Consider the following 24,099-nt stretch of genomic DNA (forward strand, 5'->3'; position numbering starts at 1 on the left):
TAAAACTAGGGGGACAGGTTTTATAGTGGGGGGGGATAATTAAAAAAGGACCAAAGAGACAATTTTACACACAGACGGTAGATGGGATACGGAATGGGATGTCAGAGGATGTGGTTGAGGCAGGCACAATAACAACATTTAAAAGACAACTTGGACAGGTACATGGATCGGAAAAGTTTGGTTAGGCAATTTGTTTGCATGGATGTGTTACGCTCATCATTATAGTTGTAGGTTCAATAAAATAATGCCTATATAACTGGTCATTCAAAAGTCTGGTTCAGTAATCCAAGAGAACGAAAATAGGAATTTTTTGGGGTGAATATTAAATACAATTTGAGATTAAATTGATCACAAATCTGTCAGATGAAAATACAATTTATTCGCCATTTGAAAGGAAAAATAATTCCATTTTGGTCCCCATTTTTATACCTGTCAAACAAGTTATTCCCCTCTTATCAAGCTTCTGAACGGTCCTTCCATAAGCCATAATACTGTCCGATTCACCCTATCCCATTGCGGATTTTGGACTTTGTCTATGGAACTGATGCGCTACTATGATGAGACCTACTGTATATCTTGCTCTCTGTATCTTCCCCATTGCTCGACCTATTGTACTCGTTCAATTTGATTGGCTTTATTTATGGTATTATCTGATCTAATAGGTTAGCATGCAAAACAAAGCTTTTCACTGTACACGTGACAATAATAAACACAAACCTTCAACTGCCATATGAACTGCCAACTGAACTGTTCATATTGCCAACTGAACTGTCTGTTCACTCATCTATATGCCTCTGAGGCCTTCTAACAGCCATTATACAGATTACACTGCCCCCGCACCAAGTGAACCTTGATCCAAAGCAAGTCGCAATTAATTATCCATTAAGTATTCATTATGTACAGCAGGGTGTTTATTTTGTTTATTACATGCTAGCTATAAAACAAATAAAATAGCTGACTAAAAACCAATAGTCATAAACTCAAGAGTATAACGGCAAAACAATTTTATTTTGCTTGACCGTCAGAATTATTCATCATGCTGTTGAGATAATGAGGAAAAGAATGCCAGTGATAATATTTAACCAAGGGAACAGTCTGGATATATTTTAAGTTTTTTAGCAGTGATAACAAATACATTGCCACTCACTGGTTACTGTAGAGAATCAATTCACTTTTGGTGATTGTGTGAAGGATAAGAGGAGGAACTCCCCCGTGCATATTTTTAAAACTACTTAGCTGCATGTAATGAAACTTTTTAAGGCCTTATTCTACTAAATAGAGTAGTAACTAAATAGAGTAGTGACTAAATTTAAAAAAAATATTTCCACGTTGCTGCCAGAGCCAAAAAAGTGACAGCAATTCTTCAACAGGTTTCTGTACCGAGCATCCTGCCACAGGAAGACAGGTACAACAACAATTTTTGTATCGAGCTGCAAAATGGGGCTCATTGTGCAGACAAACCCAAGGTGTAAAACTGATTCAAGGAAATGGATGGGTCAACATTTCCAAAGAAAATTAGCAGAATAGGGAATAGAATAAAATGAAGGATCTTAGACATGAAACATTCACATGAAACAGTCATATGAAACATTCGGTGGCGCATCGGTGGAGTTGCTGCCGTACAACGCCAGTGTTCGATCCTCACTACGGGTGCTTGTCTGTACTGAGTTTGTATGTTCTTCTCGTGCCCACATGGGTTTTCTCCGGCTGCTCCGGTTTCCTCCCACACTCTAAAGACGTACAGGTTTGTAGGTTAATTGGCTTGGCATAATTGTAAATTGTCCCTAGTGTGTGTAGACTAGCTGTGACTAATGGTGTTCTGCGGGGGTCAGTGTTGGGTACGCTACTTTTCACATTATAGGGTAATGACCTGGATGACGGAATTGAAGGCATCACAGTCAGGTTAGTGGATAATATGAAGAAAGGTGGAGAGGCAGGTAGTGTAGAGGAAGCAGGGATGCTGCAGAAGAACGGAGAGGTTGAAAGAGTGGGCCAAGAAGTGGCAAATAGAATACAGAGTATATGGTCATGCTCTTTGGTAGACGGAATAAAGGCATAGACTATACTTTCTAAATGGAGAGGTTTCAGAAATCGGAGGTGCAACGGGACTTGGGAGTGCTGGTGCAGGATTCTCAAAAGGTTAATTTGCAAGTTGAGTCTACGGTAAGGAAGGTAAATGCAAAGATCATAGAGCTCAATGATCTTTGGGCAAATGCAATGCTACCATACATTTCCACAGGATTAGAATATAAAAGCAAGGATGTAATGCTGAGGATCTGTAAGGAGCTGGTTAGGCATCATTTGGAATACTCTAAGCAGTTTTGACCCCATATCTGGGGAAAGACGTGTGGGTTTTGGAGAAGGTCCAGCGGAGGTTTAGGAATATGATCCTGGGGATGATTTTTGTTCATGTACGAGGAGCGTTTGAAGGCTCTGGGCCTGTGCTCGCTGGAGGTTGGGAATATGAGGAGGGGGGGTGTCATTGAAACCTACCGTACAATGAAAGACCGAGGTAGAGTGGACATGGAAAGGATGTTTCCAGTAATGGGATTGTCTAAAACCAGAGGGCACAGCATCAGAATGGAGGTATTTCTTTATTCAGAGGGTGGTGAACCTGTGGAATTCATTGTCCGTGGATGTGGAGGCTAAGACATTGGGTATTTTGAAAGCGGAGATTGATTGGTTGTTGATTAGGAAGGGCGTCGAAGGCTACGGGGAGAAGGCAAGAGAATGGGGTTGAGAGGGAAAAATAGGTCAGCCATGGTTGAATGGTGGCATAGACTTGATGGGCTGAATGGCCTAATTCTACTCTTTTGTCTTATGGTATGGTCTTATCAAGTTACAAGTTTAAAAAACTCCAGTTTATAAATTGGCTGCTGCATATTCTATATTTATAACATTTACTAGACCGTGCAGACCCGTTGGGTCTGTTCCCCCAAAGTGCGGTTGTGTGGGGGGGGGGGGGGGGGGGGGGGGGGGGGGGAAGGCGGCATGCATCGTCACACACTAAGAGGGAGAGGAGGGGGGGGAGAGAGGGAGAGGAGGGGGGGGTAGGCAGAGATGGGGGGGGCAGGCAGAGGGGGGGGGAGAGGAGGGGAGGGGGGGGGGGGGGGGGGGGGATGGGGAGAGGAGGGGGGGGGAGGAGGAGAGGGGGGGGGGGGAGGAGAGGGGGTGGGAGGGGGGGAGGAGGAGAGGAGGGGGGGAGAGGAGGGGGGGGGGGGGGGGGGGGGGGGGAGGAGGGGGGGGGGGGGGGGAAGGGGGGGGGGGGGGGGGGGGAGAGAGAGAGAGAGTTTTTTTACTTCAATCCAAACCCAAACAACCATTTGCAGGCAGTGCTTTTTTACCTCTAACCATATTTTCATTTTCAAACCAAATTAAGGGTACTCACAGTGCTGTAGACATTTGTCAGTGTCATTCAGAGCTCTGATTGAGACACACCACTTGCAGAGACTGATTGAGGCACACCACTTGCAGAGACTGATTGAGGCACACCACTTCCTGGTTTTATAGTCCCTCCCCCCTGCTGCCAGCGGGGGCAGCAGAGAGAATGGAGAATTTTGTAAAATCATTAATATCTCTGTCATATTTCATCGAAGGGAAAAATCCTCGGCACACATATGGCGGAGGGGGGCTCTGAGCGAGATGGCCAAAAATGACGGCCGTAGGTGGCGGCATTCTCTCGGAAATCACAGCACAGATCGCCAGAACCGGTCAAGAACAGAGTTTTAGTAATATAGATTATGCCTTCGAAACTACTCCAGTGAAGCACTTTGGGAGGATCTGAAGCTGTGAATTTGTTTTAATTTCATTTACATTTCTCTGTCCAAGTTATTATCGTTGCTAGAACTTCTAACTAAGTTTTGTTAAAGATAGGAAAAAGCTGCTGTTAATAGTGTCAAAACTAAATCACAATTCCAACCGATGATACACCTCCTCTATCACTCAAATTACTTTTTAAATAAAACAAATTTACACCAACACATATTTGATTACACTATTTTCAAAACCAATGAAAACCTTAACTTTAACTTCAAACTTAATTGTATGTATTTATTGATAAATTGAGAGCAGCAGTCTGATTTTTGAGGCAACAGCGCAGTTAGTTATACCTCATTCAAATAATAATGCAATGTGCAAAACTAATTTCCAATTATGTCCTTGTTGACTCGTTTATTCTTTGGAGTCATAAAACAAGTGAACCTAGCATCTCAAAATGAAGCAATATTCCAAAATATTATCCTGTCTGCGACCAAGAATCAGGAAAAAAAAATGATGTAATATCCTTGAACTTGCTGTTCATCGGATACTGAAAATGAAACAACATTCTGAACCAGAATGTGAAATATAACTTGGCTTTGCTCTCGTTTAAGGACTAAATGTAAATAAAAATATATGCAAAAATATCCCATTTTACTGTGATTTTATCACCTTCGTCGAGGATATTTTTGGCAGTCTATTAGCAAAATGAAATAGATTTAGAACATGTCGCCACTGATCACAATCAGGATCCAGTCAAGGTTAGCCCATAATCCTCAGGGCATTGTTCACCATTTCTGGTCTATGGGTGGAAACTTCCCACGGCAGCAGCTGTAACCTTGTCATCAAAACACAAATGTTCACAAAAACATCTGGTGTTTAATTCATGTTCAGGATAATGATACTAATATTAGCTTAACGCACAAAAAAATGACAACAATATACTTTCTATAGCGAGAGTTCACTTGATTTAATTACTGCTGATTTGCATTGCAATCAGTGCACCTGTTTGTGAGCCTGCAAACACTGTGTTACTGGGAGCAGTTTTACACCCACCGTTCAATTTGCATTCTGATGTTTCCATACAGTTATCTTGTGATCATTTAGTACCTCTACCTTTTTGTCTTTGACTTGTTGAACAAAGTGATGCTCCTTTCCAGCTTTCTTTTTAATTGAACAACCTGAAAGGTTGAGATTCGAGTCTCCTCTTCTTTTTTTTTTGCTTAGGCAGACAGCGGAAATTCCAAAGGGCGGCACGGTGTCACAGCAGTAATGCAACTGCCAGAGACCCTGGTTCGATCCTGAGTACGGGTACTGTCTGCACAGAGTCTGTACATTCTCCTAATGATCTGCGTAGGTTTTCTCCGAGATCTTCGGTTTCCTCCCACAGTCCATAGATGTACTGGTTTGTAGGTTAATTGACTTGGTTATGAGTAAAATTGTCCCTAGTATGTGTAGGGTAGTGTTAATGTGCGGGGATCACTGGCTGACACGGACACGGTGAGTCGAAGAGCCTGTTTCCGCGCTGTATCTCTAAACTAAACTAAACTTCCTTTCCCGTTTTCAGAGCTTTGAGTTAATAAATGAGGCCGAAATGGGGACCACAGACGGGGACAGATAGTGTCTAAAAGAATGGCCAGGTGGTTAGTGTGTAAGATGATACGCCCCTTCTGCCACTTATAAAGAATTCTCTGTGTTCCCAATGGACATGTATGTCCATGAACATGAAGGTTTTAATACTGCACTCAAACCTCCATTTACACCTCGCGCTGCCTCAGCAAGGCCAGCAGCATAAAAATAATCACATCTCAGGCAAGGTAAGAAACTGAAAAAAAAAGTGCAGCAGGGGCAATGTGGTGGAGGACTTTTGTTTTGCTATTCTGTATCTAAATTTGGGAGACTGGTGGTCATCAGGCAAAGTCCTGACGCAGGATCGCGAGCCAAATATTGATAGTTTCTTCCCCACAGATGCCGTTTGACCTGCTGAGTTTCTCCAGCCATTTGATTTTTGCTATTGCTGGCTCTGTTGGCCTGGAAAAAAGACACAGACATTGGTTCCCTTATCCATCCAGCTTATTGAGGGTTTTTTGGAGGCAGTGTTGGTAGTATTTATCCAATGCCTTGAGGTACTTGCTGCAGATAATCCAGCTTTCAGAAGCACACAGCTACAAATTGATTACCGTTCCCAATGAGCAGGCAGGGAGTTTTGTACTCGGCACAATGACTTGATCTTCCAAACACAGTCTGCAGAAGGGTCTCGACCCGAAACGTCACCCATTCCTTCCATCCAGAGATGCTGCCTGTCCCACTGAGTTACTCCAGCATGTTGTGTCTATCTTCAGTGTAAACCAGCATCTGCAGTTCTTTCATGCACATCTGGATCTTCCAAGATCCTTTTCCAGAAGGATGTGTTGTTGCATTGAAGGCGGTGGCCAGTTTCATCATCAACAAGGACCTTGGCCAAGAGGTGGTATCCGAGGTATGGGAAGTGTCACACTCTCCAATGTCTCATGATGATGTTTTCTGCTGAAGGCTGATCTGTTGCCGTGGGGTCAGATCAACTGTGTGCTTTCTCTTGCAGGTAGCGTCGTACAGCATGGAAACATTCCTTTTAGCCCAACTCATCCATGCTGACCAATATGCTGCATCTTAGCTAGTTCCAGATACCCCCATTACCCCAGATCTTGATTTTCAACCCTAGTCTTGTATCTTTCAGCGAGTCCAAACATTTTTAACCTTTCTTTAACTCTCCCTCAATAAATCATTCCCTCTTATTTTTTTTTTTCATGTCTGAATTAATTCTCACTGTGCTTTCTCTTGCATGCTTACACTGTTAATTTCGCAATTCTTTAACTCGATTCGTTGGGGAAATGAGGTTGGTTTTCCGGCTCACCCAGTCAGGGTGTTTCTCTTGCAGTACTGATTACAGTCCAGATTTTCTGAACTTGGTTTGTAAAATAGCAAGTCTCGCACTCGATCCAGTTTGATATCTTGGGATAGCAAGATTTTGCATAACATTTCCAAAATTACATTATGAAGTGTTGAAAAACATTTACAGCTCTACTAAATACTTCACATTTTTGCACCTCCTGCAGTACATAACAACTTTTTTTGAAAAACAAAAATCTAAAATAGTAGTACTTTTTTGCTTTTATTCTTGTGATTATAATAATCAAAATTATGTACAATGCGGTCTATTTTCTAGTTGGCATATTCACAAACATGCTGGGAGCACAGCAAGCTGAGAGCAACAACAGTGGGTCATACCTGGCAGTCAGAGTGCCTATGAAACTATTGGCATGTGCCTCTATTCTGAGGTAAGTAACTAGAGTCAGCTAAAATTCACGGGTTGCTATTTTACCTCCTCCTGAGGTTATACTGCAACAACATCTCATACAACTGCCTCTGTACTAAAATCCATGAAAAGGCATGAAGGTCATCATCCCTTGTGAACCAATCAACTCAGAATCGCAAGTGAGAGAAAATGTCTCCTTTCTTATCTAGTGGGAGGGTGAACCGTCAGACAGCATCTGAACTGGATGATGTACCTGGTCACGTTCTTAAAACCTGTGCAGACCACCAAGCTGGTGTTTGCGTGGATATATCTTCAACATCCCGTAACTGCAGTCTGATATTCCCACCTGCTTTAAAAGGGCATCGATAATGCCCAAGAACAAGGTAGAAATATAGAAAATAGGTGCAGGAGGAGGCCATTCGGCCCATCGAGCCAGCACCGCCATTAATTGCGATCATGACTGATCGTCCCCAATCAATAACCCATGCCTGCTTTATCCCCATATCCCTTGACTCCACTAGCCCCTAGAGCTTTATCGAACTCTCTCTTAAATCCATCCAGTACTTGGCCTCCACTGCCCTCTTTGGCAGGGAATTCCGCAAATTCACAACTCTCCGGGTGAAAATGTTTTTTCTCACCTCTGTCTTAAATGGCCTCCCGTTTATTCTAAGAAGGTGATGTGCCTCAATAACTAACATGGAGGCACTAATGTTCAAGGTGATGAAATACTTTGAGAGGTATGCACAAGCACATAGCACCTCCTAGCTCAACAGGGTCCTGGACCCATTACAGTTTGCCTACCACCACAACAGGTGAACGGAGGATGGCATCGCACTGCCTCTCGACTTTGCCAGATCAACTTGGCCAATAAAAGCACATACATCAAGCTATGGTTTATAGACTACAGCTTGGCATTCCAACACCATCGTCCCCTCCAAACTGGATACCAAGCTCACGGAACTCGGTCTCTGCAAATCTCTCTGCATCTAGATCCTCCACTTCCTCATCACCAGAACACAATATGTACGAATTGGCAGCAACACCCTCCGCGATAACCATCAGCACAGGAGCACCTCAAGGCTGTGTGCTCAGCCCACTGCTCTATACTCATGATGGTGTAGCCAAAACAGTTCCAACTCCAGGTTTAAATTCGCGGATGACACCACCATTGTTGGACATTGTTACGGATGGAAACGAGTCAGAATACAGGAGGAAGATCAATCGACTGACTAAACGGTGCCAGTACAACCACCTTGCTCTCAACGTCAGGAAAACCAAGGAACTGAATTGTTGACTTTGAAAGAGGAAAGCTGAGGATCTACAAACCTGTCTTTATCGACAGGACAACGGCGGAGAGTCAAAAACTTAAAATTCTTGGGGGTGCATATCTCTGAAGGGAGACGTTGAAAGCCCATCAACGTCTCTATTTGGTTAGAAGAGTGAGATTTGGTATGTCGACGAATATTCTCTTGAACTTCTACAGGTGCACAGCAGAGAGCAAATTGGCTGGTTGCATCAGGGCCTGGTTCAGCATATAAATGAGTAGGAACAAAGAAGATTGCAAACAATGGTGTACACCGCGCAGTCCATCATGGGAACTGTCGTGCCCACCATCGAAGGGATCTACAGGAGTCGCTGCCTCTAAACTTGGACAAGTTTGGTTCTGGTGGCGCTGCGAATCAGCTCGCTCACCTGCAGCGGGTTCGTTGTTTCGATGTTTTTTGTTTTATTAGTATGTCCAAAAGTATGTTTTAGTGTTTCTCTGCATGTCTTGTGTGTGGGGGGTGGTGGTGGTGGGGGGGGGGGAAATAGGGGGAAACCGTTTCCAGGCACCTACCTCGACGGAGAGGCAATTTTCTTCCTTGTAACGTTTCTTCGCCCCCCTCCTTGCATCCTTGCAGCTGGTTTGGTGCGGCCTTTCCCGGAGTCGGGCGCAGAGCTTCAGCGACTTTAACATCGCGAGCCCCCGTGCCGGGGGTCGCCGGAGAAGCGCTCTGACCGCTGGCCTGCGGCCTACAACATCCTGGAGCCTCGGTCTGTGGAACTTCTGGCGGCAGGCATGGAGAGGAGCTTCCATCGTGGAGCGGGCGATCCCTCGCTGGAGAAGAGCTCCGACCATCGGCCTGTGGCATACAACATCTGGAAGCCGCGGTCTCCAGTAAGGAGGTGGCCGATTTGGGAGCTCCGGGCCACTGCTCGGCGTTCCGACCATCCCGACTAGAGGGCTTGAACATCGGGCCGTCCATAGCGGCGACTAGGGAGGGTCAGGGCCCTGACCACGGGTGAACAAGGGAGGAGGAGGAGGACTGTCTGAACTGTATTGCCTTCCACCACAGTGAAGAATGCTGTGGTGGATGTCTGTGTTGAATTATGTTGTATAATGTGTCCTTTTTTAATTGTAACGTTGCATGGTAAATTCATTTCACTGCACCTTATGGTGCATGTGACAAATACATTTGAACTTGACTTGAACTTAAAAGACAGCCAGCATCATCAGAGACAATAAAACACTCTTGACTCCACCAACCAAACCCTTCGCCTATATCCACCTATCCCATGCCAAGCTTTGTCCTGCCCCCATCTCTTTTTCTCAGTTTCTTTCCCCTACTACAATCAGTCCGAAGGAGGGCTCCAAACAAACATCGCCTGCCCATTCCCTCCACGGATGGTGCCTGACCCGCAGAGTTACTCCTGTACTTTATGTTAGGGCAAATGTATTCCCACATAAGTACTGCTTTTATAGGATGATCTTATATAGCACCAACATTTTTGGCAATGAATATATAACCTAAACTGAATGGATCGATATTTCTTCAAATTGGTTTAGTTTTGTTTAGAGATACAGTGCGGAAACAGGTCCTTCAGCCAAACGGGTCCGTGCCGACCAGCGATCCCCACACACTAACACTATCCTACACACACTAAGGACAATATACAATTATACTGAGCCAATTAGCCTACAAAACTGTACGTCTTCGGAATGTGGGTGGGAACTGGAGCTCTCGGGGAAAACCTACGCAGGTCACGAAGAGAATGTACAAACTCCGTACAGACAGCACCCGTAGTCAGGTTCGAAGCCGGTCCTGGATGCTGTGAGGCAGCAACTCTACCGCTGTGCCATCGGTTGAATTAAAAAAAAATTCAATGCTTCTTTATTTCCCTCTTAATTCAATCTTTCTTTCCCAATATTTTGACTATTACACACAATTATACAATGCATTTAGATCCAATTCATAGCTGGTGATTTTGACCATCTCAGAGAGGATTTTGGATCCTGTCTGCTTTGAAAGCCATGAAGTTCCTTCTCTCTTCACAAAGACCACAGGTTCCCCACAGAGGGCACTGCACTGAATCTTGTGCCCATCGACAGTTAGCAAGTCTATAAAATCTCCAGACAACTGTTAGCACAATCGATGTTAAACACTATTCCTGCACCACTGAAATGTATGCTTATTTTAAATCTTTTATCCCCTCAGCCATTCCCCCACCTATCACCCAGATTCCTTCCCATACATTAAGTAAACTCCCTTGAAGCATCAACACTACCTGTGAGGAAACTTGAACACTTGGAAAGATTTCATTTCAGTCCTATTCCTTCCACCCTCTCTGATTTAGTTTAGAGATACAGAACAGAAACAGGCCCTTCAGCCCATTGAATCCATGCTGACCAGCAATCCCCGTACACTTGTCCTATCCTACACACTTGGTGCAATTTACAATGTCATCAAAGCCAATTAACCTACAAACCTGTATGTCTTTGGAGAGTGGGAGGAAACCGGAGCACCCGGAGAAAACCCACGTGGTCACGGGGAGAACGTACAAACTCCGTACAGACCGCACCCATAATCAGGATCGAACCTGGGACTCTGGCGCTGTAAGGTAACAAGTCTACCGCTGCGCCACCGTGCCGTCCCTGACTTGATGATGTTGGAGAGAACTGTTGGAGTCCATAAAGCCCACAATTTGAAATCTCCTGCATTCAAGAGGAACAACCTAAGTGCCAAGGTGGGGAGAAATACTTCAAAAGTGTCATTGCCATTCCAATAGTTAAATGTAAGATAAATATTATCACCAGACTTTGTCATTTTATTATCACTCCACTACAGGGTCCGGTTACTTCAAACATGGCAGGGTACAGGACAGTAATTATTTGGGTATTCAGTCCATCTATGTGTCTCTTTCCCAGAGTAGAAAGGTCGCATATTGGACAGCACAGATTTAAGATGAGAGGTGGTAAATCAAAAGAAAGTTTGTGAAGCAAAGGCAGAGATAGATAGATTCTTGATTAGTACAGGTGTCAGGGCTTATGGGGAGAAGGCAGGAAAGACTTGAATGGCGGTGAAGACTTGATGCGCTGAATGGCCTAATTCTGCTCCTATCACTTGTTTTCAAACACAGAAGGTGGTAGCTGCCAGTAAAGATGCTGCCAGTAAGAGCAAATGTGATGGTGATGTTCAAGAGGCATTTAGACAGACTATATGAACAGGTAGGAAATAGAAGGATACGGATCATGTGCAGGCAGAGGGGATTGGTTAGATTGCCATTAGGTACAGACCAGGCACGTGCAGTGAGTAATTAGTCAGGGTAGGCAGTGGCTTTTAAAAACCTTGAAAACCGCGCCTGCACCGATTGTTCTCTCCCTGGCGAGCTGCCAGCCGGCTTAAAAAAAAAATCGTGGAAACCGTGCATGCGCAGATTGTTCTCTCGTCTTTTATCAAGTAATTTGTCTTCAATAGGTCCTATCTGTTAATAATGTATTTAAAAACATATAGCTCAAAGAAATGTACTTACCATATTATTCGAACACAAAATCCATTCTTCTGTCTTTGTTTCCTGTTGGCCCAAGCTGTTTTAAATGTTCTAATTATTTTTGTTCCTTTGCGCTGTTGAAGTTCTTTAAGTTCCGGCGTTGGTCTGCCATTTTAAATTATTTTGGTCTTTTCCTCGTAAGTTTGCTTCGAGAAACTCTTCAGGTAATCACTATCCATCTTTGAAAAACCCGCCAAGAAACGTGCGCGTGCGCATGCGCAGTAGGCTGGTGCACATGCGCAGCGCAGCACATGCACGCAGTCCACGGTATTAAGGCAGAATTTCAGCTGAGTAGCACATACTTCCGCGTTTTAAATGTACTGCGGATGAAAGGCACGGGAGAATTATGCCTCCCTAAGAGATCGATCTCTTAGGGAAGCATAATTCTCCCGTGCCGTTACTATTTATGACAATTTCATATAGGTTTTATATATGTTCTATATATATTCTAGATGTTGTATAGTAGAGATACAAATTCCCTGTTAAGGTCTAGATCGTTGGCTTTCAAGAAGGATTCTACACTGCGCAAGGTGGCCAGGTATGATCTCCAAACGCTATCTGGGATGTCATCAGCTGGAGGGTCAATTCATCAATGGTATAAACCGCCATCAGTGAGGATGTGACTAAACATCCTCCACGATGATTCCCAACACCAGTGCCCTTCCAGGATGCGTTCTCACACCCTTATTTTATACTCCCTGTACACACTCAACTGTGAGGCCAAATTCTGCTATAACTCCACTTACAAGTTTGTAGATGGCATCTCTGTAGTGGGCTTGATCTAAAAAATTTACCAGATGGAGCAGAGAGTTTAGAAGCTTCATGTCAAGACATGACAAGCAGTGCCTCACAGCGCCAGAGATCCGGGTTCGATCCCGACTATGGGTGCTGTCTGTACGGAGTTTGTACGTTCTCCCCGTGACCTGCGTGGGTTTTCTCAGAGATCTTCGGTTTCCTCCCACACTCCAAAGACGTACAGGTTTGTACGCTAATTGTCTTGGTACACGTGTAAAATTGTTCCTCGTGTGTGTATAGTAGTGTTAATGTGCAGGGATCGGCCTAAGAAAGTTCCAATGGCTACTCTAACCAATGTACAGTGACGATGCATGAAAATAGACACAAAAAGCTGGAGTAACTCAGCGAGTCACATAGCATCTCTGGGGAAAAGGAGCAGGTGATGTTTCAGGTCGAGACCCTTCTTCTCAAGAAGGATCCTTCTTCTTTTCAAGAAGGGTCTCGACCCGAAATGTCACCTATTCTTTTCTCCAGAGATGCCGTTCTTAGTTAGTTCAGCGTTTTGTGTCTATTTTCGTGCATCCGTACAAGTTAGAACTTTCTTAGCCCGATCCCCGCACAATAACACTACCCTACACACGCTAGGAACTATTTTACATGTCTGTCCTGGAGTTGCCCCAGCTTTTTGTGTCTATCTTCGGTTTAAACCAGCATTTGCAGTTCCTTCCTACACTTTGTACAGATGCACTGTAGAAAGCATCCTATTAGGCTGCATCACAGCTTGCTTTGGCAAAGGCTCTGCCAAGACCGCAAGAAACTCCAGAGCGTTGTGAATGTAGCCCAGTTCATCAGACAAATCAGCCTCTTTTCCCTTCTTGTTGGGAAAGCAGCCAACATCACCAAGGACAATTTACACTCCTGTAGCGGATGCGGAGTTGTCCCTTAAAGAACGAGGCAGACACGAAGTTTGTCCGAAATTCTTATTCTTTATTACTACACTAATTCTCCTCGCTCACCGACCCCGTGCGCACGCGATTAACCCTTAAATACTCATTGCTACCACTGCACGTTTTTAACTGTCATTTCTCTGTGACTATAATTCTGCAACATTACACTCTGCAGTCTGGCATTTTACTCTATGTACGATCTGTTGTATTTGTGTTTAGCTTGATGGTACAAGTGTGATATGACTGGATAACATGCAAACACATTTTGTCACCGTATTCCGTATAGGTGACAAATGTTAAACCAAACCAAGGCCGATGCCGGGCAGCCTTGGCAGTGCCTGAATACCATCATGGACTACAAACCACAGAGCAATCTCTGGCAACCATGCATCTCTATCACACCAGCATCCCTACTTCCCTAGAAGGCTTAGGAAGTTTGGCTTGTCCCCGACAACTCGCAGCTGCTTCTGCAGATGTGCCGCAGAAAGCATTTTATCGAGACGCATCACAGCATGGTTTGGGAACAGCTCCATCCAAGTCCACAAGAAACTGCAGAGTATTGCAGACGCAGCCCAGACCATCGTCCACTTGATGAGGACGAGTCACACCCTGGCCGCTCCCTCTTCTCCCCTCTCCCATCAGGCAAAAGATACTTCCAGTACATCTCCAGATTGTAAAAAATCTCCAGATTTAGGGACAGTTTCTTCCCAGCTGTTATCGAGCAACTGAACCATCCTACCACAAGCAGAGAGCAGTTCTGAACTACTGTCTACCTCATTGGAGACCCTCAGAGTATGTTTGATCGCATATTACTGGCTTTATCTTGCACTAAGCATTATTCACTTTGTCATGTATTCGCACACTGTGAATGGCTCGATTTTAATCGTGTATTGTCTTTCCGTTGGCTGGTTAGCACGCAACAAAGCTTTTCACTGCACCTTGGTACATGTGACAATAAAGTAAACAAAACTAGATGATCTCAGTACCTTAAAGGACCTGTCCCACTTTCACGACCTCTGCCGAGTTTGCCCTTGGCTCATACTCGCAGCATGGTCGTCACGAGGTCGTAGGTAGGTCGTAACAGGCCGAGATGCTAGTCGTAGATACTCGTGGCATCAAATAGATCGGGGCGTTTTTTCTATCCTTATGAAAAATGTCCACGAGTAAAAATGTTGGTGAATTATGTTGTGAAATTGGGACAGGCCCTTTAGTGCCCTTTCTGAACTGGCAAACCACCGAGAAGCATCCCTCCCGTTCCCCACTGGCTCTGTCCCATACATCTCGGTGGAAGAAATCAGATCTCATTTCTCCAAGAGTAATCTCTCATAAAGTGGCTGGCCCAGATCAAAAGCTCCAGACTTAAAAACAGCTTCTTCCACATGGCTAACAGACTCCTGAACCTGCCATCTCTTTCACACCCTATTCCCAGAAGCTGCCACACACTCCCTCTTAATTCTAACTCATTCAGTTTAGTTTAGTTTAGTTTAGTTTGTACATACAGCGCAGAAACAGGCCCTACGGCTCACTGAGTCCACGCCGACCAGCGATCACCCTCGTGCACCAACGAGGGATAATTTTACAATTCATCAAAGCCAATTGATCTACAAACCTGTACGGCTTTGGAGTCATAGAGTGATACAGCGTGGAAGCAGGCCCTTCGGCCCAACTTGCCCACTTGGGCCAACATGTTCCAGCTGCACTTGTCCCACTTGTCAGCATTTGGTCCAAACCTGCCCTATCCATGTACCTGTCTAGCTGTTTCTTAAATGTTGGGATAGTCCCTGCCTCAACTACCTCCTCTGGAAGCTTGTTCCATACATCCATCACCCTTTGTGTGGGAAAGTTACCCCTCCGATTCCTATTAAATCTTTTCCCCTTCACCTTAAACCTCTCTCCTCGGGTCCTCGATTCACCTCCTCTGGGCAAGAGGCACTGTGCATCTACCCGATCTATTCCTCTCATGATCGTATACTTCTATAAGATCACCCATCCTCCTACGCTCCAAGGAATTGAGTCCCAGCGCACTCAACCTCTGCCTATAACTCAGACCCTCTGGTCCTGGCAACATCGTAAATCTTCTCTGTACCCTATCCAACTTGACAACATCTTTCCTATAACACGGCGCCGAGAAATATGGGATGAAACCAGAGCACCTGGAGAAAACCCATGTGGTCACAGGAAGAATGTACAAACTCCGTACAGACAGCACCCACAGTGAGGATGGAACCTGGGTCTCTGGCTCTGTAAGGCAGCAACTCTACCGCTGCACCACTGTGCAGTTATTCCACTACAATCTTGCACCATTCTGGTGAGCCCCCGAAGTGGTCTCCTTTGCGTTGGTGAGACCAAGCGAAGACTAGGAGACCATTTCGCCCAACACTTGTGCTCAGTCTGACTAGGCCTGCTGGATCTCCCAGTTGTTAACTCCCTTTCTCATTCCCCACTCATCTATCTGTCCTGGACCTCCTCCATTGTCAAAGTGAGGAGACATGCAAACTAGAGGAACAGCATCTCGTACTTTGCTTGGGTACCTTACAACCCAATGGTTCAATGATCTGAATGGTGTCAAATTAGGAAAAGGAGAGATGCAACAAGACCTGGGTGTCCTTGTACATCAGTCACTGCAAGTAAGCAGACAGTGAAGAAAGCAAATGACATGTTGGCCTTCATAGTGAGAGGATTTGAGTGAAGGAGCAAGGAGGTCCTACTGCAGTTGTACAGGGTCCTGCTGAGACCACACCTGGAGTATATTGTGTGCAGTTTAGGTCTCTTAATTTGAGTTAGGACATTCTTGCTAATGAGGGAATGAAGTTCACCAGGTTCATTCCCGGGATGGCGGGACTGACATATGATGAAAGAATGCATCGACTGGGCTTATATTCACTGAATATTCTAGAAGGATGAGAGGATATCTTATAAAAACATATACAATTCTTGAGGGATTAGACAGGCTAGATGCAGTAAAAATTTTCCCGATGATGGGGGTCCAGAACCAGGGCCATTTAGGACTGAGATGAGGAAAAAGCTTTTCACCCAGAAAGTTGTGAGTCTGTGGAATTATCTGCCACAGAGGCCAGTGGAGGCCAATTCATGGGGTGGTTTCAAGAGAGAGTTAGATATAGCTCTTAGGGCTAACGGAATCAAGATATATGGGGAGAGAGCAGGAACGGGGTACTGATTTTCGATGATCAGCCATGATTGTATTAAATGGCGGCGCTGGATCGAGGGGCCGAATGGCCCATTCCTCCACCTATTTTCTATGTTTCTATGTTAACCCAAAGGTATGAACATTGAATTATCCAATGTTAGCAAACCTGCCCGTCCTTGTCCGCCCCCACCCTTCTCTTCCCTACATAAAACCTACATGTGCACCATTTCTCTTACGATCCCACTCCCATTTGTCCTTCCCCCTGTCCCATTCCACCTATAACCCTTCCTCTGACTTCACATTTCTCAACATCCTCCCTGATCTTGCATCCCATGGTCTCTTTGTCATCTCTGGCTTTTGCCCACCCATCTGCAAATCAAAATCCCCCTCCCACCTGTATCCACCTATCACTTCTAGGCTTGGTTCCCCCCCCCCCACCCCCACTACAATCAGTCTTAAGAAGGGTCCTGACCCAAAAAGTCACCTATCCGTATACTCCAGAGATGCTGTCTAACCCACTGAATTACTCCACTTCTGTGGGTTTTTTTGTAAGCCAGCATCTGCAGTTCCTTGCTTCAAAATTCATTTCCTTTCTGTACTAAATAAATAACTGTGGTCCCCACAATTTCTCAAAGCGAGAACAATTCTTCATCTCCTTCCCTTTTTTCCCCTTATTTTCTTGCTGTTTTTCAAATCCGTTCTGCACCGACTGCTTGGTCCACGTGGTCAAATCCTCAACACTAGTCTATTACATGATGTCTGGGAGGCATAGGTTATAAAACTGCTTCCTCACAGTGCCGGGGTTCAATCTTGATCTCTGACACAGTGAACTTTACACATTTTCCCCATAACTGCATGGATTTGGTCATAGATTCATACAGCACGGAAACTGATGCTTATGTCCAACTTGCCCATGCCGACGAAGACAACTTTAAGATGCCGACCAAGTAGGGCGGCACGGTGGCACAGCGAAGGAGCTACTGGCTTACAACGTCAGAGACCCGGGTACGATCCTGACTACGGGTGCTTGTCTGGCTTGGTATAAATGTAAATTGTCCCTGGCGTGTGGAGGATAGTGTTAGTGTGCGGGGATCGCTAGTCGGTGCGGACTTGTGAGTCAAAGGGCCAATTCCCATGCTGCATCTCTAAACTAAACTAAAATTGGCTCTGCGGGATGAAAATATCAAAATGGATCATTGCTTGGCAATTCTGGCTGTAGATATTTGCTAACTAATTACATGTTGGGTCCTGCCATCAAGAGAATGGGGATATTGTCAATGCCACCTCCTCCCTTTAACTGTTGGCTTGTCCGATATCATTATCAAATAGTTTATCAAATTACATAGTTTTACTACTATTTATAATTGACATTATGGGTTATACATCTAAGTGTGAGTGATTGCTTTCCATTTCCCACCTCAATTTGTATAGATTCAATCCATAGTTATTGAAACGATGATCAGATCCTTGGCTGTAAATGGCATTAGAGTCAGCCATGCAAAAGAAAGCCCAATTAAAAATTCAAAGCTATCTATTCCATTGCCCACATGGCGACCACAATGCACCCAAATGCAATGCTATTGGGTGCTATAGGTCACGGTGGCGCAGCGGTAGAGTTGCTGCCTTACAGCGCTTGCAGTGCCGGAGACCCGGGTTCGTTCCTGACTACGGGTGCTGTCTGTACGGAGTTTGTACGTTCTCCCCGCGACCACGTGGGTTTACTCCGAGATCTTCGGTTTCCTCACACACTCCAAAGACGTACAGGTATGTAGCTTAATTGGCTTGGTATAAGTGTAAATTGTCCCCAGTGTGTGTTGGATAGTGTTAGTGTGCGGGGATCGCTGGTTGGTGCGTACTAGGCGGGTCGAAGGGCCTGTTTCCGCGCAGTATCTCTAACTAAACTAAACTATAATCTTTTTAAGCCTTATTGACCATTAGTAAATTATCAATCATTTTGACTTGCAAGGAAAAGAACAGTGAAAATACAACTACTAAATAAATAACTAAAAAAGATTAAGAAGGAACTGCAGATGCTGGAAAATCGAAGGTACACAAAAAAGCTGGAGAAACTCAGCAGGTGCAGCAGCATCTTTGGAACAAAGGAAAAGGCAACGTTTCGGGCTGAAACCTTTCTTCAGTGATCACGGGGGTGGGGGCGCGGGGAGAAGAAAGGAAAAAGGAGGAGGAGCCCGAAGGCTGGGGGATGGGAGGAGACAGCAGGAGGGCTGAGGAAGGGGAGGAGACAGCAAGGACTAACAAAATTGGGAGAATTCAATGTTCATTGATGTTGCCTTTTTCCTTCGCTCCATAGATGCTGCTGCACCCGCTGAGTTTCTCCAGCTTTTTTGTGTAACTAAAAAAGATTGTTGTCTTCGGGAGGTGTGTTTGATGTATACATGGTAGAGGTCGGTCCATTAAAACCAAAATCTGCTATCTAGGCGGTCCGTTTTTGCGAGGGTTCATTGTGTAAAAAATTCTGAAATAATCTTAAATTTACATTTCTCAGCGCTTCATTGGAAAAATATGAACCATTTTTATTTTTGGCCGCAATTATATAAAGAGAATGATCTTCTCAGATTAATCTGACCCAAGTAATTGAAAACTGCTCACAAATCTCACAACTATTTACATGGCCACTTTAAAAGGCAAATGTTTACATGGAAGTGAACAGAATTCAAATTAATCACTTGCAACATGCATTAATCACAGCATGCAAGGCAATCCAGACAGCTATGCCAAAAAGCAGGCATATGTCAGAGGTTTTTGCAACAGTTGTTACTAAGCACCCATTCGCCAGTTTCTGATGTTCCACAATTGGTTTGGCAGCACCAAAAACTGTTCAGACACATGCACAATACAACTGTCACAAAAATACATCCTGTGCAAACGAGCAGCACGTACAGGAGAAAAGATTAGCTACTTTGAGTTCTCAGTTTACTCAGTAGCATTCTGAATCACACAAGGAGAAATGTAAACAGAATTGAAAAAAGCAACTGCTATGCCAAGTTAACAGTTTTCAGAGTGTGAATGAACTGATTTAATTAGCACCTTTTACAAAAGGATCAGATCTGCAAGTTTCCTCAAATGAATTGAATTTAAACTGCGAAGCTTAGTGAATGGCGCATTGCACAGTGAATGGTGAATTGAAGGCTAAAGTTCTTGCAATATCAACTGCTCGGGATACTCATGTAATTAACATTCAAGCTGCACGCAGCAACCTACAAGGGATTTAGTTCCTTCACCTTTTTCTTGCTGTTTCAGCAATTTCGTCAGGAAATTAGTGCAGTAACCCAAGCAATGTTCGTGCATACTTCCAGGGAATGGAGACTCCACCAGACAAAAGGTGGAATAAACAAAAAAAACAAGGTTATCAATGCAGAAAACCAGCCATGGATTACAACCCAGCTAGACACAATATGCTGGAGTAACTCAACAGGACAGGCAGGAATGGGTGATGTTTCAGGTCGAGACCCTTATTCAGTTTGTCTCCTATAAATGGGTAGGGAGGAACTGCAGATGCTGGTTTAATCAGAAGATAGACACAAAAAGCTGGAATACCTCAGCGGGTCAGACAGCACCTCTGGGGAAAAGGAATAGGTGACGTTTCAGGTCAAGACACTTCTTCAGGCCCTTCATGTCTCCTATTAACTTCAAACACCTTTATTAACATGTTGCAAATTTTATCACATTCCGGATATCATCAGATAGCACAAGCAGCACCAGAATCTGTTACAACCTACACAAAAAAACTGGAGTTTACCAGCATTTGTTATTACTGCGGAAAAAAAGGAAGATGTGACAATGCTACCTGCAAAACGGATTGCACAGATACAATGTTACAGTACCATATTCATCTCATTTGTCAAAGAACACCAAGTTCTACAATATGATTTACTTGTAATAAATTTGCGATGACTTCCATTTACTCGCAATTTATTTTCCAAATGTCAGTCTCCTGACCCAAATAAAGTCTTAAAGAGCATCAGAATCGCCCGTTCTCTAAGAGGATTGGGAACCCTCCCTCTTGATTACCACCTACTGTCCTGACTCAATGCTTTCTTATGGCTGAACAGTACTTGGAAGAAGTATTAAATGTAGCAAGGTCACAGAATGTATTCTGTATGATCAACTTCAATGTCTCAACCATCTTCATCTGCTTAATCAAAGACCCTTCACTTGGCTGAATGAGTGTAGCTCAACATTTTGAACATTGGCTTCTCTAACTTCAAGTAGTCCTTGCTTTCCCTCTTTCTCCATCCCCTCCCACTTCCCAGTTCTCCTACCAGTCTTACTGTATCCGACTACATTTTATCTGTGTACCGCCCACTCCCCTAACATCAGTCTGAAGAAGGGTTTCAACCCGAAACGTCACCAGTTCCTTCTCTCCAGAAATGCTGCCTGTCCTGCTGAATTACTCCAGCATTTTATGTCTATCTTGGATTTAAACCAGCATCTGCAGTTCCTTCCTACACATCTTTCAGGACAAAGCAGCCCACTTTATTGAAACCCCATCCATTGCCTTCAACATTCTTTCCCCTCTACCATCAGTGTACGGAGACTGTATATGTAACTATCTACAAAACATGCTTTGGATGTTCAGTTAGGCAACTCAGTGGGCGGCACGGTGGCGCAGCGGTAGAGTTGGTGCCTTACAGTCAAAGCAGTGCCGGACACCCGGGTTAGATCCTGACTATGGGTGCTGTCTGTACGTAGTTTGTACGTTCTCCCCGTGACCTGCGTGGGTTTTCTCAGAGATCTTTGGTTTCCTCGCACACTCCAAAGACGTACAGGTTTGTAGGTTAATTGGCTTGGTAAATGTAAAAATTGTCCCCTCGTGTGTGTGGGATAGTATTAATACGCGGGGATCACTGATCGGCATGGACCCGATAGGCCGAAGGGCCTGTTTCCGCACTGTATCTCTAATCTAAACTAAACTCCAATCTCCGAAATCCGTGGTATCTTACACCATGAAGAAAAAGGGTAACAAAGGCATGGGAACATTATTACCCATGTTGGAAATGGCCATGAAGAAGGAATACACTTTTAAAGAATTTAGCAAATTACAAATCTGAATTGTCAACCAATTTGATCGAGGAAACGAGGAAATTATGCGAGGAGTTAGTTAATGTTATATTTGTTGAAGTAATCTGATTTTCTTTGCAGCTTTTAGAACGGACTGTCGTCTGGTAATGAATTGCAGGAAATGTAATCCAAAATGATTCACAGTTTAACAAAAGGTCAAGAATTGCAAAAGAGGAAAACTCAACTAAACCTACTTTTTTTTGCATCACCAGAATAGGTGGTCCCAGAGGACTACATATATTAAAGGGCCTGCCCCACTTTCCCGAGTTATTCACAAATTTTCCTGAGTTATTCACTAATTCTCCCAAGTTTTCAAACTCGCAGAATGTTCGTAACGAGTCCATCGGAGTCCGTGGATATATCGTAGCGTCTCGTTATGCCGTAGGTACTCGGGGCATCTGTTAAGTCGGGACGTTTTTTCCAGCCTGATGAAAAATGTCCACGTGTAAAAAAATAGCCCCGAGTACCTACGGCTGGCATAACGAGCCGCTACGATATATCCACGGAATCCTACGGCCTCCTATGGACTCGTTACGAACATTCAGCGAGTTTGAAAACTCGGGAGAATTCGCGAATATCTCAGGAGAATTCATGAATAACTCTGGAAAGTGGGACAGGCCCATAACTCAGCATTTTTAGAAAAGGAGAAGGATAAACCCAGCAACATTATCTTAGTTCTGGGCTGCTCTATCGTGGATAAAAAGATTTTGACCGTTTAGTTTTTGTACATTACTGATTTGATTGTGCTAGGATAGCATGCAAAAAAAGATTTTCACTAAACTATGGTATACATAACAATTATAATCCAACACCTTGTGTAAGAAAGAACTGCAGATGCTGGTTTAAATTGAAGGTTGATACAAAATGCTGGAGTAACTCAGCGGGTGAGGCAGCTTCTCTGGAGAGAGGAATGGGCGACGTTTCAGGTTCTTCAGACTGAAAATAATAGGAGAATGTTGTAGGGCAGAGAGACCAAGGGACTGAAGAAGGGTCTTGACCATTCCATCTCTCCAGAGATGCTGCCTCACCCGCTGAGTTACTCCAGCATTTTGTATCTACCTTCAATAATGCAACACCAGTACATTTAGACAGGTACATGGACAGAAAGGTTTAGAGGTATAAGAGCCAACCCAGTAATTAGTTTTAAAACCAGATCACCAGACTCTCAGACTCAATAATCCAAGACAGAATAGAATGGTTTTGGAAATGTATGCACTAACAAATAGAAGTCATTAGGGTTTGTAACTGCTAAATTATGTTTGACGAACGTCATCAAGTTCTGAAAAATGAAGCATTGTACAAGCTCAGCAGATCAAGTCAGGGAGATTTCACCTCCACAAATGCTGCCTGGTTTGTATCCCAGCATCTGCAGTCCCTTTTGCCTTCATCAAGTTATGTGATGAAGAGGATTGATGAAGAATGTGTCCGTTTTCAAATGTACACTTTAAAAAATAATTTGACAAAAATCTCTTAATAGATGTCACAACAAAATTAAGGCCAGTAGGATTACAGGAACAGAGACACATATGACAACAAGGATACAGAATGGGGAAGAGGAGGAATGTATTTTAATAGCATCTTTCATTTCCTTTTTTGAGGCATGTCCTTATGTCTAGTTAAATACTTTTAAAATGCTGTCATCATGGAAAAGTACAAAATGCAAATTTGTGGAATGAAAACTTCAGTAATGATCAGAATTTTTGTTGTTGTGATATTTAGAGGGGAATAAATTTGACCTGAACACAAAATTGAGAACAATGGTCAATGGCTGTTTATGTGGAATGGAGGAGATGTTTGGTGATTTTCTCCATATTTATTATTAAGCACAGTTTACACCCCAGCGGTATGAACATTGACTTCTCCAGTTTCAGACAGTCCTTGCTTTCTCCCTCCTTCCCCTCCCCTTCCCAGCTCTCCCTCAGCCCACTGTATCTGCCTCTTCCTTTCTTCTTCCCGCCCCCACATCAGTGAAGAAGGGTCTCGACCCGAAACGTCACCTATTCCTTCACTCCATAGACGCTGCCTCACCCGCTGAGTTTCTCCAGCATTTTTGTCTACCTTCGATTTTTCCAGCATCTACAGTTCTTTCTTAAACATTATTATTAAGCCCAGTTAATTTGGTTCTAGGTTAATCGTCTAGATTTGAGTATTCAATACAAGTTTGCTACTGGCCTTCCTTCCCTTTAGAATGCAATTCTTCTGCAACACGCAAACAAAATTAAATAACCATAAGACATAGGGCGGCCCTGTGGCACAGCGGTAGAGCTATTGCCTTACAGCACCAGAGATCCGGGTTCGATCCTGACTACGGGCACTGTCTGTACGGA

General features: G+C 44.1%; 1 protein-coding gene across 2 annotated transcripts in view; it reads right to left on the reverse strand.

Moving 5' to 3' along the window:
- LOC129715160 (zinc finger protein 438-like) overlaps nucleotides 1-24,099 on the reverse strand; it is a 186,580-nt gene that overhangs the window by 51,603 nt on the left and 110,878 nt on the right. The gene's annotated exons all lie outside the window — the stretch shown is intronic.

Source organism: Leucoraja erinacea, chromosome 2 (genome assembly GCF_028641065.1).
Source record: "Leucoraja erinacea ecotype New England chromosome 2, Leri_hhj_1, whole genome shotgun sequence".
NCBI lineage: Eukaryota > Metazoa > Chordata > Chondrichthyes > Rajiformes > Rajidae > Leucoraja > Leucoraja erinaceus.